At 42.9% G+C, this 14,776-nt stretch overlaps 1 protein-coding gene across 12 annotated transcripts in view; it reads right to left on the bottom strand.

The window, feature by feature from the left end:
* The window catches only part of USP45 (ubiquitin specific peptidase 45), a 118,052-nt gene extending 107,940 nt beyond the window's left edge, over positions 1 to 10,112 (bottom strand). For 3 of the 12 annotated variants that reach the window (XM_038397507.2, XM_038397512.2, XM_043510689.1), the window contains exon 1: positions 9,763 to 9,886. The gene's annotated coding sequence lies outside the window, so the exon portion shown is untranslated. Of the gene's footprint in view, positions 1 to 1,689; positions 1,817 to 9,762 lie in introns of those variants that run through there. The other 9 variants (XM_043510698.1, XM_043510690.1, XM_038397511.2 and 6 more) reach the window with 8 other exon arrangements.
* Between the last annotated feature and the right edge of the window lie 4,664 nt (positions 10,113 to 14,776).

Consider the following 14,776-nt stretch of genomic DNA (forward strand, 5'->3'; position numbering starts at 1 on the left):
AGATGTACCTTTACAAACCAGCCTGCGTTAATGTCCGTGAAACACCCCTGGTGATCCACAAGCGCCTGGAAAACCATAGAGAAATACCCTTTCCGAATAATGTACTCGGTGGCTAGGTAGTCTGGTGCCAGAATTGGAATATGCATGCCTTCTATCACCCCTCTGCAGTTAGGGAAGCCCATTTGTGCAAAGACATCCACAATGTCACGCACGTTACCCAGAGTCACTGTCTTTCAGAGTAGAATGCGATTAATGGCCCTGCACACTTCTGTCAACACGAGTCCAACGGTCAACTTTCCCATTCCAAATTGGTTAACAACCGATCAGTAGCAGGCTGGAGTAGCCAGCTTCCACAGTGCAGTCGCCACACACTTCTCTAATGGCAGGGTAGCTCTCATTCTCGTGTCCTTGAACCAAAGGGGCGAGCTCATCACACAGTCCCATGAATGTGGCTTTCTTCATCCGAAAGTTCTGCAGCCACTGCTTGACATCCCAGATGTACATGACGATGTGATTCCACCACTCAGTGCTTGTTTCTCAAACCCAAATGTGGCGTTCCACTGTGGTCAGCTCCTCCATGAATGCCACAAGCAATCTTGTGTCGTAGCTACCACACGTGGCGAGATCAATGTTGAACTCCTCTGGCCTATGTAGTTTAAGGAATAACTCCACTGCCATTCGTGACAGGAGAGTGAAAGCAAGCAGCATATTGGTCAACGGAGCGGGATCTGTTCCTGCAGACTGAAGAGGCAGAGCGTGCAGTACATAAACCATTGAAAGATGGAGTCAAATGCGGACGGAAGCACAGGGATTGCTGGGATGCGAAGCAATGCATCACAGGGCATTGGGACAGAACCCAGGATGCCCCACAACCCCCTCCGCCTTCCCACAACTCTTAGAGCAGTGGTTTTCAAACTAGGGGTGCCGCTTGTTCAGGGAAAGCCCCTGGCAGGCCGGGCCAGTTTATTTACCGGCTGCGTCCGCAGGTTCAGCTGATCGCAGCTCCCACTGGCCGCAGTTCATCGCTCCAGGCTAATGGGGGCTGCGGGAAGCTGGCCGCCCTTCCCTAGCACCCCTAATTTGAGAACTACTGTCTTAGCAGCAGAAGAGGAAGAAACACTCTGTGGGATAGCTGCCCAGAGTGCATCGCTCTGAATACTGCTGCAAGTGCCACAAGTGTGGACACTCTATTCCACAGGCAGCTGACAGTGTGAACACACAACAGCGGTTTCCCTTCAGCGCACTCTGAACGGTGCTGTAACTGCTGGTGATGCAACTCTGCCAGTGTAGATATATCCACATACACTTGTATATTTTTAACTGACTTTGGGAGAGGAAAGGCCTTCTCTAGATACCACAAGAATTTCAGATAATTCTTGCCCCGCACAAATTATATTGTTTTAAATAAAGGAACTCAATCACTTCCAGGTCAACCAGACTAGAGCTCTTACACCTTTTACTGCTATACTGGAAGGAATGAAACTCAAATACCTATGTATTTACAAGCTAAAATATCATTTGCTAGTCAATGAGAGACAGACACAGGAAAAGAGTCTTCCGGCAGAGATCTTCTGGCTGTATTCAAACTAGAAAAATAGGTGGTCTTTTAAAATACATTAGGTAAGTTTTAATTAACATATATTTAAACACCACCTAACCTAGAGAGAATTTAACACAATTACAAATTACCTAATTGTGGTCCACTCTAGGGTGGAGCCTAAGTTTCTTTCTGCTGGAGAGTGGACTGTTTGTTCTCATCTAAAACCAGCATATGATCATCTAGGTAGTAGAGGTTCACAAGCAAGCCAACAGCCACCTGCAACAGGAGAACCCAAGTTATTTTGGGAGTCCATCAACCACCACACAATTCCATAGACATATTGGTAGTAACAGTGATCTAGCATTTTACTTATACAAACAAACAAAAATCAAACCACAAACTGAACAGAAACTGAAGCATAGCTAAGCGAGTATGCAGTCAGCCCAAAACCATACTTTGGAGAAGTGTAAACTTTTCCATTACTTTCATTTGGCCGTTAACTGTGAAACCAATATTGTTAGCTATTTCACTATTGGAGAAACAAGGTGGGTGAGGTAATATCTTTTATTGGGCCTACTTCTGTTGGTGAGAGACACAAGCTTTTGAACCACACAGAGCTCTTCTTCAAGCCTGGGAAAGGTACTCTGAGCGACACAGCTAAATGCAAGGTGGAACAGATTGTTTATCACAAGTAGTTAACACATATTCTAAGGGACCAAAGGTAGAGAGGCCCATTAAAACCTCTGCAGGCATAGGACAACCAACCCCACCCCCCCACCATACCTTTCCAGACCCATGGATCCTACCCGTGCCTATCACAACATGTGGTGTACCTCATCCAGTGCACTAAATGCCCCAACAACTATGTGGGTGAAGCCAGACACTCAAACAGTGAGCTCTAGCTCAAGAAAGCCTATGCTCAAATAAATTGGTTAGTCTCTAAGGTGCCACAAGTACTCCTTTTCTTTTTACCCTATCACATGTGGGTGAACACTTTTCACAAAGCAATGACTATGTCTCACCTACCTGTCCTCATCCTCAAAGGAAACCTGCACAACACTTTCAAGGATTTCAAAAGACAAGCCCGGGATCTTAGATTCATAACACAACTAAACACTAAAAATCATGGATTGAACAGACACTGGATGTATGGATTATTACAACATTCTTTTTGTTCTGTGACTGAAAAGGTGTTAATTGGCCACTCTACCTTGAATGTCCCTTAGACTATGTACTAACCACTTATACTAAAAAGAAAAGGAGTACTTGTAGCTCACGAAAGCTTATGCTCAAATAAATTTGTTAGTCTCTAAGGTGCCACAAGTACTCCTTTTCTTTTTGCAAATACAGACTAACACGGCTGCTACTCTGAAACTTATACTAAACAATCTCTTCCACCTTCAATTTAGCTGTGATGCTCAAAGTACCTTTCCCAGATGTGAAGAAGAGTTCTGTGTGGCTTAAAAGCCCTCACCAACAGAAGTAGGTCCAGTAAAAGATATTACCTCACCCACCTTATCTCATTAATATCCTGGGACTGACATGGCCACAACTACACTGCATATTTCACTACTGTGCATTTCAGATTATGTGTTTATCCCAAATCAATTTCTCTCTCCCCCCACAGGCACCATAAGCACCAACTGCTCCCTATCCAGCTGCCAAATACTTCAATAACTATGGTGCAGTTTTACAATGCCAATACTGAACAGAAATCATTGCATCACACTGAAAATGTGGAGACAGCACTATGGAGAGAAACTGAATATAAAAACAAGTAACACAGGGCTACTGTACTGATTAAATGAAGCTGCTGCAGAAGAACTTCCAGCACCAGGTTGCCACAGAAACCACAGAATTTAGGTACAGCTTGGCTCAGAGCACATGGAGCTTTTATTATATAGCATCTAGAAACCAAGATGTTCTGTAGCCATATTTGGAGGAGAGGCCCTTATGCATTTCCTCAAATCTGTCAGAGTACAAAAGGAATATATTCCTATGGGCTGCTAGTGCCAAATGAACACATCTTCTGCAAGTATTGCAGAACTGTTGCACGTTCTGATGTAAGCAGCAAGTAGAAATGTTTGGATGACTTTTCATCGCTGCCTGTGGCATTTTGGCTGGTTCACTGCTGGATCAAATGTTCTCCAATCAGATCAAGAATAGCATTCATCATGGCTAGCAACTGGACACGGTCATCAATCAGTAGTTCGGGACTTTCACTGCTACATGCCACAAGGGGCCACAACAGCGGTTCCCGTAACCCACCCAGCAATATTGTTAATCTATCCAACTATACTCTTAGCCCAGCAGAAGAATCTGTCCTATCTCGGGGCCTCTCCTTTTGCCTCTCCACCCCCACGAACATGATACAGTTCTGTGGTGACCTAGAATCCTATTTTCGATGTCTCAGACTCAAGGAATATTTCCAACACACCTCTGACCAACATATTAACCCACAGAGACCTTCCTACCAACACTACAAAAAGAAGGATTCTGGGTGGACTCCTCCTGAAGGTTGAAACAGCAGCCTGGACTTCTACACAGAGTGCTTCTGCCGACATGCACGAGCTGAAATTGTGGAAAAGCAGCATCGCTTGCCCCATAACCTCAGCCATGCAGAACACAATGCCATCCACAGCCTCAGAAACAACTCTGACATCATAATCAAAAAGGCTGACAAAGGAGGTGCTGTCATCATCATGAATAGGTCGGAGTATGAACAAGAGGCTACTAGGCAGCTCTCCAACACCACTTTCTACAAGCCATTACCTTCTGATCCCACTGAGAGTTACCAAAAGAAACTACAGCATTTGCTCAAGAAACTCCCTGAAAAAGCACAAGAACAAATCCACACAGACACACCCCTAGAACCCCAACCTGGGGTATTCTATCTGCTACCCAAGATCTATAAACCTGGAAATCCTGGACGCCCCATCATCTCAGGCATTGGCACCCTGACAGCAGGATTGTCTGGCTATGTAGACTCCCTCCTCAGGCCCTTCGTTACCAGCACTCCCAGCTATCTTCGAGACACCACTGACTTCCTGAGGAAACTACAGTCCATTGGTGATCTTCCTAAAAACACCATCCTAGCCACTATGGATGTAGAAGCCCTCTACACCAACATTCCACACAAAGATGGACTACAAGCCGTCAGGAACAGTATCCCCGATACTGTCACGGCTAACCTGGTGGCTGAACTTTGTGACTTTGTCCTCACCCATAACTATTTCACATTTGGGGAAAATGTATACCTTCAAGTCAGTGGCACTGCGATGGGTACTCGCATGGCCCCACAGTATGCCAACATTTTTATGGCTGACTTAGAACAACGCTTCCTCAGCTCTCGTCTCCTAATGCCCCTACTTTACTTGCACTACATTGATGACATCTTCATCATCTGGACCCATGGAAAAGAAGCCCTTGAGAAATTCTACCATGATTTCAACAATTTCCATCCCACCATCAACCTCAGCCTGAACCAGTCCACACAAGAGATCCACTTCCTGGACACTACAGTGCTAATAAGCGATGGTCACATAACCACCACCCTATATCGGAAACCTACTGACCGCTATTCCTACCTACATGCCTCTAGCTTTCATCCAGATCATACCACACGATCCATTGTCTACAGCCAAGCTCTATGATACAACTGCATTTGCTACAACCCCTCAGACAGAGACAAACACCTACAAGATCTCTATCATGCATTCCTACAACTACAATACTCACCTGCTGAAGTGAAGAAACAGATTGACAGAGCCAGAAGAGTACCCAGAAGTCACCTACTACAGGACAGGCCCAACAAAGAAAACAACAGAACGCCACTAGCCATCACCTTCAGCCCCCAACTAAAGCCTCTCCAACGCATCATCAAGGATCTACAACCTATCCTGAAGGACGACCCATCACTCTCACAGATCTTGGGAGACAGGCCAGTCCTTGCTTACAGACAGCCCCCCAGTCTGAAGCAAATACTCACCACACACCAGAACCACTAACCCAGGAACCTATCCTTGCAACAAAGCCCGTTGCCAACTCTGTCCACATATCTATTCAGGGGATACCATCATAGGGCCTAATCACATCAGCCACACTATCAGAGGCTCGTTCACCTGCGCATCTACCATTGTGATATATGCCATCATGTGCCAGCAATGCCCCTCTGCCATGTATATTGGTCAAACTGGACAGTCTCTACGTAAAAGAATGAATGGACACAAATCAGACGTCAAGAATTATAACATTCAAAAAACAGTTGGAGAACACTTCAATCTCTCTGGTCACTCGATTACAGACTGAAGAGTGGCTATCCTTCAACAAAAAAGCTTCAAAACCAGACTCCAACGAGAGACTGCTGAATTGGAATTAATTTGCAAACTGGACACAATTAACTTAGGCTTGAATAGAGAGTGGGAATGGATGAATCATTACATAAAGTAAAACTATTTCCCCATGTTTTTTCTCCCCCCCACCCCACCCTACCCCCCCCCGTTCCTCAGATATTCTTGTTAACTGCTGGAAATAGCCTACCTTGCTTGTCACCATGAAAGGTTTTCCTCCTCCCCCCCCCCCCCCCCGCTGCTGGTGATGGCTTATCTTAAGTGATCACTCTCCTTACAGTGTGTATGATAAACCCATTGTTTCATGTTCTCTGTGTGTGTATATCAATCTCCCCTCTGTTTTTTCCACCAAATGCATCCGATGAAGAGAGCTGTAGCTAATGAAAGCTTATGCTCTAATAAATTTGTTAGTCTCTAAGGTGCCACAAGTACTCCTTTTCTTTTTGCGAATACAGACTAACACGGCTGCTACTCTGAAACCTTTTGAGCAAACAAGTACTCACTGCCTGCTAGAGCCATAAAAGGACCAGAATTACTGACTGGTAGTGGCAGCAACACTTCTTTCATTGGAGACTGTCATTTGAAATTCTAGTAGCGTCATGTCCATGATCTTCTGGCCCAAAGGTACATCACATACTATGATTCAAGCTCATAGTCCGCTACTGACATTACATTACAGTCCTAGAAGGGTGACTATTTTGGACGAGAAGTTAAACAGACATGGCTGCCTCTCTCTCACAGCTTCCCACATAATAGTTAAAGATTCCATAGCACTTTCACCTACCACTGTTTGCCCATTCTCATGGTTTACAACCTATGTGATTCTCCTCAGATTCCTCACCCCGTCTTTCATTTTGTGATTTCTTACGTTGCACAGAAATCGGATTTGCCTGCCCAGTGACAGTATTCACATGCTATTTTTTTTTTAATAGAAATATACTATGCCAAAAGTTACCAAAATCTTGTTACTGAATGTAGGCAAGTATTTTTAGACTAATGGCAAGGGTCTTTTATGTCAGACTGACACCACTGTCAACATACATTTTCACGAAGCAAAAGTAAACTAACCTACCTACCTCCCACCCACCCAAAAAAAGAAAAGGAAAACACCAAGATTAAAGAGGGTAAAACTAGTTCACTGGATGTTATTGTGGTCTAATTTTGGATTTTGTTAGAACAGTCATATAAAGTCCTGAGATAACAGGGTAAGGGCATATCTTCACTAGCAACGTTAAAGAGTGGTTGTGTAGTCGCAGCATAGCCCTGGGAGAGAGCTCTCCCAGTGCTATTAAAAAAACAAACAAACAACCCCACACACCTCCATGAGGGGAATAGCTCTGGTGCACTGCTTACACTGGTACTTTACAGCACTGAAACTTGCAGCACTCAGGGGTGTGTTTTTTCACACCTTTGAGCAAGAAAGTTGCAATGCTGTAAAGTGCAGTGTAGACAAGCCCTTAGAATTGTGGTTGTGGAATTATTATACTGTGACCCACAAGAGGTTGCACATCAAGCTGAAGGACTGAGAGCCAGAAACTCACGAGTACTAACATCTGCTATGACACTTTAACTCGCTGTGTGGCCCTGAACAAGTCATTTAACTAACCACTGTTTTCCTATTTGTAGAGAGGATATTTACCTACCTGACAAGGATTAGTTAATGATAGTAACGGAATCAGAAATGTGAAGTGCTATGGAAAGTCTACGTATTAGTGACATTTCTCAGAAAGTCAAAGACAAGTTGCCAAGAGCGTAAGATTACATCTAATTTTCTTTTTTACATACAGGAATGCCCCAATTTGTTTTTATGACACATGTCAATCCCAGATCAAGGAAGACTTGTTCTGCTTTAGACATTACCAGCAAAACCCAAAAGACAAGATGCTGTACTGCCACAGAACTCAAGGGGAAACAAATCTACAGAATAACAGTTTTACAATATTTCCTGAAGAAATCTGACAAAATATTTACAAATGGAGTAAATTACAGAGTAACTTCATAAGGCATATTGTGCAACAAGCCTAGCATATTTGTGCCTCCACTTTAAGAGCTAAAAAAGAGCTTTTTTTAAAAAAGGACTGCATTTCAGCACCTCATGTGAAATTCTGATACTTGTAGAAAAGCTGAGCAATGCAACGGATACAGTTTAAACTGCTCATCCTTGCTAGTCAAATTATTTTGCACAAAATTACTTTAATTTTAGGAAGTTGCTTATTTGTGTCTATACGTCATATGAAGTCACGTGAATCATGTCCATCGGTTTGATGTAGAGTTAACTGCAAGATAAAGTGGATGCTGATCTAAAACCTGGAACCAAAATTAAAACAATTCTTGCTAAAATACAGCATGTAGAGCAGCACTGGTGATTCTAATATACCAAATATCAAACTAATGAATAGTCTCTTCTTTGGATTTTCCTCCAATCACCACTATCAGCTCTCAAACTTCAAATATAAGATAAAAAAAATTCATGCACTTCAGGAATTTGTGTCAAGTGATTTTAACAGGTTACAAGAGGCATGCTGAACACTATTACTTAACCCTTCTCTCCCTCCTTCCCAGCAGAATGGCTCCAGAGTAATTCCATGGAGGCTGTGGGATTGCAAACATGGCAAATGATAGGATGTCAGAGAAGAGTGTGAATCAGCTCTGACAACAATGGGCATCATGGACCATGAAAGAAAATCAATTTTTAAATAAGTGCATTGACTTTCTCTGTTAATTTGACTAACAAAGTGAATGGAATCTTCTTAGGTAAATCTGTAGTCCACGTTTTAATCCAACAAATTGTGACACTAATGTTTCATTATTATTAGACAAGTGAAAAGTTACTTCAGGTCAAGTACATTTTCCCATTTTTGTTGTACTGTATTTCTTAAACAACTAAACTCAATTAAGTCATCTTAAGCAAATTGGAAAAAAAAAACCACAAACACACAAAAGTTACACTCTTCCAAATATTATTACAAATAAAAAGTATTAAGACAGGAAACTGAGTTTCATAGGGCCTTTCTTAAAGCACATCTAAGGGCCCAGATTCTCACATCATGAAACCTACTTCCTCATCCTTCTCCCCGCCCTGCCAGTGCCTGTGTGGCAATGAGACAATACACAACAGCAGACGATCAGTTAAAAGTAACAAGCAATTTGGTTTCTTTCTGTGAAGAAAGTTTTCTGTAACTTCATTCCTGGGATTTGACATTTTTGAAGACGGGACCCTCCAAGGGACACAGTGCCACGTGAAAAACCCACACCCCTGAGAGACACAGCTGTACTGATCTAGAGGACAGCGCAGACCCCGAGGCTAGGTGGAGGGAAGCAGTCTCCCACCCACTCTCAGCGAGGTGGATTAACTACGCCTGAATGCCTGCGCTGCGGTGCAAACGTGCTGCCGTTGCGTTTCAAGAGCAGCCATGTCACTGGCACAAACCCAGCTCAGTTTGGTAGCCAGGCAAGTCGCCATCTGATGGCGGCTCAGCTGAAGTACCATGAACTACGTCTGATGGGCGCCAAGCACCCAGTGTGGACAAGTCTCCAGCCCACAAAAAGCACCTCTGGGTCTGCCCCCGGCCCTAAGGGCTGAATAACCCGCCGTCTCGCTCTAGCGCGGCGGGAGCCGGCAGGGTCGAGCGGGCCCTTGAAGCCAACCAGCCCATGTGTGTGCAGGGGGCAGGAGGGGCCATGGCGCCTGCGGGCCAGCAGGAGCAGCAGCGTGGGCGAGCCCCAGGCCCGGGGCGGGTCAGGCCGCTGCTGGCCCCAGGGAAGACACAGCCCGAGAGCCGGGCCCCCGAGGCGGCCGCCTCCCTCTCGGGGCTTCGCCGCGCTGCGCCCGGGTCGCAGCTACCCCTCGCCCGGCCGCGATTCCTCACTCACGGGCTTCTCCCCGACACGCAGGCAGCGGCGACAGCAGCAGCAAGCGGCGGAAGAAGCCGGGCCTCGGCCAGGGCCGCGCCTCCCCGTCCCGCCCCCGGCCGCGCCGCTCACACCCACCTTCCCTCCCCCCGGCTCGGGGCGATCCCCGGCCCCTCGGCGCGCCCAGCCCCGGCGCCGCAGTGCGGGAGAGAAGCCGGGCGCTGCTGCTGCTGCTGCTGCTGCAGTTGCACCGCTGTAAGGTCTCCTGCGAAGCTTAACTATGCCAGTGGGAGAGAGCTCTCCCACCGGCATAATGAAAGTACCCCCAATGAGTGGCAGTAGCTATGCCGGCAGGAGACGCGTTCCTGCAGGCGTAGTGCTGTCCACACGGGCACTTTTATCAGTGAAACCTGTCAATCAGGGGTGTGATTTTTCACACCCCTGACAGACAAAAGTGATAGTACTGTAGACAAAGCCTTTGTGAAGACTTCTAAGTGGAACAAATTGCAGGCTCTGGGGCTTAAACTGTAAACTCTTCAGGGTAGAGCTTTTGTCTTTGTATCATCACAGGTTTCAGAGTAGCAGCCGTGTTAGTCTGTATTCGCAAAAAGAAAAGGAGTACTTGTGGCACCTTAGAGACTAACAAATTTATTAGAGCATAAGCTTTCGTGAGCTACAGCTCACTTCATCGGATGCATTTGGAGTGAGCTGTAGCTCACGAAAGCTTATGCTCTAATAAATTTGTTAGTCTCTAAGGTGCCACAAGTACTCCTTTTCTTTTTGTCTTTGTATGTGTTTGTACAGGGTTTAGCACAACCTGGCCCTAATTCTGATTGGGGCCTTTAAGTGCTACTGTATCAGAAGTTTTAGATAATGGTAACAGTAAATGCTAAGTGTTAATTTGGGGGGTTGCTCCTCTCTCCCACTGAGGAGACTAGCTGTTGCTTCATCTCCTCTGACTCTCTAGCTTGAGCCCTTTGAAAAAGCTGCTGGTAACAGTAAATGCTAAGTGTTAATTTGGGGGGTTGCTCCTCTCTCCCACTGAGGAGACTAGCTGTGGCTTCATCTCCTCTGACTCTCTAGCTTGAGCCCTTTGAAAAAGCTGCTAGTTCTATCAGTCCTATTTCTGCCTGTGTTCTTTTGTCTATAGAGGGTCCTGTCATTACCTGTAAAATGAAAACAATAAATGAATCAGTCAGAATTATATCTTTCATATGTATATGCATTTCATATCATAAATACTCTGTCTCATATTTTAAAGTCTGAATTTTATCAGCATAGAATTGTACATTCTTTGGGTTGTTTTACCAAAGGTATTTCAAAAGAGGAATTATAGAAGTATTTTATTCCAACCCATATCATGTTAAAGCCAAAAATCACAGAAAACTGCAACAGATCTTTACGTTTTTATTCCTTGCCTCTAAAAGTCAAATTTGCAAATGTCTGTCAAAAAGGATACCATATGGAAAGGCTAGCAGAAGGGCAACTAGTGAACCAGCTATATGTGCCAGTTTCAATTTGTCACACTTCTCATTTCTGGGAAATGCTTTATTCTTGTTTTGAGCATGAAAACTCTCATAAGGAACAAGTTAACAATACGTTCTTCAAAATACATCCTTTGTGAATGGAAAAGAAATAATATGCCTCTATTTGCATAACTCCATGTCTGGAGGGAAAGGCAAACACCCACAAAATTATATTAAATTATTTTAAAGGATCAGTAATTTTAGTAATAATCCAAGATTCCCCAATAACAACATTATGGGTTACAAAAACATACTGAAATATCTTGCAGCTACAAATGCATCAAAATAATCTTTTCCTTAATACAATTATAGAAAATGTTGGTTATATAAGCCCAAGTCCTTCAATGAATTACACACACACACACACTCTACACACCAGTACTGACATGTATAAAGTTAAGCACATGCATAAAGGCTTGCCATTAGAGAATTTGGGCCTTAGGTATGAAATACTGGTTTAAAACAGACATTGTTTAGATTGCCACTCCCTCCCGCACTCCAAATGGCAGCCTTGTCTTTAAAGTGAATCCTTAGTATACAAGGCAGATAATAGATTAAAATAGACTAATTATTATTATTAGAGCACAACAAACGGTAGACACATACAAGACATTATTTCTACCTCAGGAACAAACAATCAAATTAAGATGTACACACTCTTCAGACATAAATAGAAGTTCAGATATCAACTGAGATAAACGCCAGAAGCCAGATACTGCCCTCAGTTACACCAGTGCAATCCCACTTACATATGTAGTTGTAAATTTTTAGGATAGCTTTTCTGAGTGCTGGGTTTGGCTCCAAAGTTACATTTACTTTTGTATTTATCAGATTTTTTTTTAATTACTATTTCAAGTCTTTTCTGGTTTTGGAGTATTAGACATTTGTGGAAGCTTCCTTTGCTTAATTATGTAGCAAAAACTGTACAGTATATGCTGACTCGCCTGAGACTGAAGACAGTGGTTGAGTTTGCAAATTTCATAAATAAACTTGATGGTACTACATATGCAGTGATAAATCTTTTGTGTAATTCACCTTCCTAGGCTGCTGAACTCAGATATCTGGGGTGAAAAATGTCCATTGATTTGATTGAGACTAGGATTTCACCCCTGATTTTCAGTAAGATCCTGCTTTTTACCTAATTTTACAAATAGATTTCCTGGCAATACAAGGTCAAGTGAAATTTGCCCAAGATCACACACAGAATGAGTAACTTAGGCCTGTTATGCTTGTGTTTAACCACACATGAGTAGTCTCATTAAGGTTAATACACTACTCACATGTGTAAAGTTAAGCACATGTGCAAGTCTTTGTAGGATTAGTTTTAACAGATTTTGATCCTGAGATCTTTGTAAAGTTTTACCATGATTAACTTTGCAGGATCAGGATCAAGTCCAGTCAGAAAAATTCTGCAATTTAGTGCATAGTTGGTAATAAGGGACTTTGATAATATTCTGTGATGGTCATTTTATCAGTATAACTATTTTGATTTTCCTTATTAATTTTCAGGTCTTTTCACTCAAAATAAGAGGTTTGTGGAACTTTTCTGGGTTAGCAGGTATTAGAACTCTCCACAACAGCAAATGATTTCTTGACACACTGTAGCAGTTTACAGCAAGGACCATACTTTTGTTGTATGTTTCTGCACAATGGTCTACAGCTTCTGAGCACTACCACACTACAAATACATAATAATACTTAACAATTATTCCATGTGGGCTACAAAGAGGGTGGTATAGCTCCCTCTAAAGAGAGAACTAGAACAAAGGAAGTTCTGGAGGTTGATCCTAGGGATAACAAATTTCTGTGAAGAAATTTAGGCTTTATGCTGTATTCTTGTTTATGAGTTATCAGTAAAGTCAAACCCTATTAAAGGAGTGAGTTCACTGTCTTTGTGTTCTGCTGTGGATGTATATAAACTCAACCCAGTCACACTTGGGTAACTGAATAAGAGAGCTACTTGCATATCTTAATTTCTTTAAACAAATGTAACTCATGAGTTTTGAGGTTAATTTCTGTAGAATATCCCAAAGTGGGCTGCGTACCTTACAGAAACAAATATATGTTCCCCACCCCAAAAAACTTACAGTTGAAGGCCCCAATCGTATAATTGGATCTGTGTTGGTTGACCCTTGTGCCCACACAGAGTCCTATTGAAACCAGTGGGACTTCCTGCAGACAAAAGGCTTCTGTGCAGATCCAATCACAGGATTAGGGACTAAGTTCAAATATGATACAAGTGGGAGTCCTAGACAAGTGAAAGGGAGATTGGTAAAAGAAAGACAAAGGTATGATAATTGTTACTTAGCCATAAGTAATAACCACTATTAAGAAAAAATAGATGTAAAATATATATTAAATGTAGGAGGTAGAGTGCTTTGTTAACCCAGTCTCTAATAAGTAGCATGTGACAGAATTACATTAATGATAAAAAAAATCAGATGGTTCTAAACGCTTTAGAGATGACTTTCTGGAGGCATTCTAAATTGTGCCTGTCATTACTGGTAGTAATGGTTCTTACGGTGATAGAAGTGAAACTGCTCTGTAATAATTTATGAACACTGTATATTGACCAGATTATGGGGATGTTTACTGTATGAATATGTTGGTTTAGTTTAAGGGGGGGTTATCAGGAAAAACAAGTAGGAAGGAAAACAGTGGCTCAGGATAAGCCACTTCTCAGCAAATACTTGAGGGTGGATGAGAGACAATGCCAGAACTGGAAAAGGCCTGGGAACGAGAGGAACAAAAACAAAACAAAACAGAAAACACCTGTGGCAGGGTTAAAAAGGTATACCCTGTCAAAGAAAGGGTAAATGTTGGAGTTGTTTGGGGTAACTAGACTGATACACAGGACCGTCAGGGGTGTCTGGAGAAACTATGTTTGCCTAGGTCACCATTACTATATGGTAGGACTTTAGGTAAAATAGAAGTGTGTAGATTGTCCTAAAATCCTTTTTCTCTGAGGGCTTTGTTTTCACTATTAAAGCAAACAATATTCTGGTTTTAAGACGGCTGTCTGGTCTCAGACTCCTGAAGAGAAGAACCCAACTCTAACTGCTTGGTAAGCATCATCCCTATGTAGTGTACTGTATCTCAGAGTCTGGTCCAAGAGAGGAATTCTGCCTCAGGAGAAGTAAGACACAAGGCCTGACACTGGAGGAGGTGCACTCTGTGAGACCAGAAAAGGGACAGAGGTGCAAATACCCTGTATTCACGAAAAACCTATTCACCTAATTGTAGATTGCTTAAAAATGTAATAATGTAGTATACTTCTCTTTAATTCTGGTTTCAAGCAAATTCAATAAAATTTTGATTTATTTTTTCTTTAGGGTGATTGGAAGTCTTACTGTTTATGTAAATTACATATTTAAAATTATTTGCATACAAGACTTTATTCACAGCACTACAATGCAACCCTGCTTTTTCAACAGCTGCTGCTGATGGGCCAGATTCTGATCTCAGTTGCAGCAGTGCAAATCTGGACTAATCTCACTGAACTAAAAAAC

This window comes from Dermochelys coriacea, chromosome 3, assembly GCF_009764565.3.
Source record: "Dermochelys coriacea isolate rDerCor1 chromosome 3, rDerCor1.pri.v4, whole genome shotgun sequence".
NCBI classification, from domain to species: Eukaryota; Metazoa; Chordata; order Testudines; family Dermochelyidae; genus Dermochelys; species Dermochelys coriacea.